The following is a 3,418-nucleotide window of genomic DNA, read 5'->3' as shown; positions in this document are numbered from 1 at the left end:
TATTTAATATTATTAATGATAACAATTTATTTACTGTGAAGCTTCAATGAAAAATTATACTTAATTCTTACCATAATCCTGCAAAATATCTAATTTCAAAAATTTTGGGAGATTCTCTGGTGATTCGGTGGTTAGGACTCCATATTTCCACTGCAGGGGGCCCAGATCTGATCCCTGGTTGGGGAACTAAGATCTCAAAAACCACGTGGCACAGTCAAAAAAAATTGTTGAAACCAAAAAACATACTTGTCAATTTGAAAATGATACAAAGAAATGGAAAGATACCCAGAAGGATCCAAGATCCTTCTTGTATTGGAAGGATTAATGTTGTTAAAATGTCCATACTACCCAAAGCAATCTACAAATTTAATGCAATCTCTATCAAAATACCCATGACATTTTTCACAGAACTGGAACAAAGAATTCTAAAACTTTTGTGGAACCACAAAAGACCCACATTTCTTTTTTTTTCTTTTCTTTTTTTTTTTAAGAAGAAAACTTTTATTTCAAACAGATTCAGTTGCATGTGTGCTACAGCAAAGGCTGGTTGTAGCAGTTTCCTTTCAAACCTGCACTGATGTATAAATTAGACATTACTTGGGAATGATTAATTTCTGGTAAAATGTAGATTCAATCCAACATTATGCCAATTTTTACATTTACTGTAGACCCTATTTTAGTACTAGAAGTTAAATTTTCATAACCAAAAAATGAAAATAACTTTACAGCTACTCCTAAGGTAATGAACTGTGAAATTAACTCCTCACTATTGCTTTGTAAATATACCCCTAGGTTGTTAAGAGAAATTCCGACTTCCTCCAAATCTGTTATTTAATTCTTCAGTCATCATCTACTGTTGGCTTGATTGTCACTCCTCTTCTTATTTGACCCCAACCAATTAAATGCCAGTGTTTCTCAATTCTTCGGCTAAGTGTAATTTTTTCTCCTACTTCTGTGCACACAGGATTAGTCAAAACGATTTTGCCCAAATCAGCCTTGACTGCACTAACTCTTCCTCCTGTCGACAGGGATCCTATGTTCACCATAAGCACTTCATTCTTAGACAGCTTTTGCACTTTTGCTGCTTTATTGTCTCCTTCAGTGCGTACACCTAGAAGCCGTCTAAGCAAGAAATAGGAAATTTCCAGTTCTGTGAAGATCTCAGGTAAAGCTCCAACTGCACCAAGTACCTGCCCCACCATTCTGTCAGCCCGGCACAAAGTGGGGTCAATTTTTGTTCCAACTCCAATAAGACCTCCTGGAGCAGCATACTGAAGATCATTATGCTCTGTGAAAAGTGATACAATTTTGGAAAAGATGGGTTTACACATGAGCTTTCTTTCACTATCTTTGGAAACAATACCAGGTCTGACTTCTATCTACTGGCCCACCTTTAATACTCCTTTTAGAATACTGCCACCAGCTACACCCCCCTTAAGGTCATCAACTTCACAGCCAGGTTTGTTGACATCAAAGGATCTAATAACAATAAGTCGGGGTTCTGAAGTAAAGTCTCTTGGAGGTACTGGAATTTTCTTTACTATGTACTCACAGACAACTTCAATATTGTATTTTAGCTGAGCAGAAATTGGAATAATAGGAGCTCCTTCTGCTACTGTACCTTGTACAAATGCAAGGATCTGTTCATACTGTTCTTTAGCCTGGCTTTCTTTTACCAAATCAATTTTATTTTGTAGAATCAAAATATGCTTCAGTTTCATGATTTCTATAGCAGCCAGGTGTTCAGAAGTCTGGGGCTGAGGACAAGACTCATTACCAGCTATCAACAGAAGAGCTGCATCCATCACTGCAGCACCGTTCAGCATAGTAGCCATCAAAATATCGTGGCCAGGACAGTCAACAAAGGAAACATGTCTGACTAATTTGAAGTTCCCTTTGGTCCCTGGAATATCTGTAGGAAACTCATTGGGTGTACTACTTCCACAGGATCTATAACATTCTGGCCGAGGACAACTTGGGTCGTCAAGTTTATAAATCTTAGCATTAGCATAGCCAAGTTTGATTGTAATGTTTCTTTCTAGTTCATTTTTGAACCTGACAGTGTGAACTCCAGAAATAGCTTTTACAACCGTAGACTTCCCATGAGCTACATGACCAATTGTACCTATATTAATTGTGGCCTGTCTGCTGATAACTTCATGTGAAAGTGGCGTCAACTTGGTAACATCCAAAGTGTTGAGATCTTGCCGAGAAAGGTGTGGCTGCCCTAAAGTCACACCAGCCTCACCCCCTGCCATCTTGCCCGGAGAGCCACATTTCTGACATACAATTTTCTGACAAATTTGGGAGAGACTAAATAACATTTCCATGACACATTTTTGAAAGCCTGTTATATGCTAATAGGGTGACAAACAGCATCTCAGGAAAGACCAAGGTCCCAGCAAACCTGGACACGTGGTCACACTATATACTAGGTATTGTTCTTCAGAAAAGAAACCAAGATTCAGAAAAGTTTATTTATCCAAAGTTACCACTGATACACTGCATTTATTAAGACAACTACAACACTTGAGAAGGCAGATAGTGGCAGAGCTGAGATTCAAATACAGCTCAAATTCTTTCAATATATTTTCTATTTGCTGATCAAATGTGGTCACACCTCTTTTGAAGCACATTTGTTATTTATTTATTTACTTACTTATTTGACAATATATCATATACAGTCAATCATATTCATACACTTGTATTTTCTCCTGTTCTGGGTTACATGTTCTTTTTTAGGAAGAGATTTTCTTAATCTTGAGATCTCTACTTGGAACCTTGAACAGTGTCTTTTTTAACTGAAATGAACATCACTAACCATATGCCAAGTAGTTCCAAGACTTAAATAACTGTTCTCTACAGACCTGTTCCCTTTTTTATTTTAACAACGTTTTGAAGTATAATTGCTTTAAAATGGTGTGTTAGTTTCTACTATATAACAAAGTGAATCAGCTATACATATACATATATCCCCATATCTCCTCCCTCTTACATCTCCCTCCCATCCTCCTTATCCTACCCCTCTAGGTGGTCACAAAGCACTGAGCTAATCTCCCTGTGCAAACAGTTCAGCTGGTTGTTTTCAAGGCTCAGGAGTAAGAAAGAGAAATGACAGGCATTCCAACAGATAGATGGATATGAGTAAGTCACATATGCTCAGATGCATGATGGCACACACCATACACATATTTCAAGGCCTCATATATATTATACTTCTCTTCACCACTTACATATTTCAAGGCCTCAATTATGTTATACTTCTATCACTTAGTTTTTCCTAGTTTCTCTGGTTCTCTAAATCTTTATAATTTTCCACATATTAGTCTTTATTACAATTTTATGAAATATATTTCACATACCACAAAATTCATCCATTTAAAGTGTACAATTCAGTGCTTTTTAATATATTTGTTGT

General features: G+C 36.8%; 1 pseudogene; it reads right to left on the bottom strand.

Annotated features, from left to right (window-relative positions):
- Window positions 1-488: 488 nt before the first annotated feature.
- On the bottom strand, window positions 489-2,261 carry LOC132493465 (eukaryotic translation initiation factor 2 subunit 3-like; annotated as a pseudogene).
- Window positions 2,262-3,418: the final 1,157 nt, after the last annotated feature.

Source organism: Mesoplodon densirostris, chromosome 7 (assembly GCF_025265405.1).
Source record: "Mesoplodon densirostris isolate mMesDen1 chromosome 7, mMesDen1 primary haplotype, whole genome shotgun sequence".
Lineage (NCBI taxonomy): Eukaryota > Metazoa > Chordata > Mammalia > Artiodactyla > Ziphiidae > Mesoplodon > Mesoplodon densirostris.
This window is presented reverse-complemented; position numbering and strand designations above follow the sequence as displayed.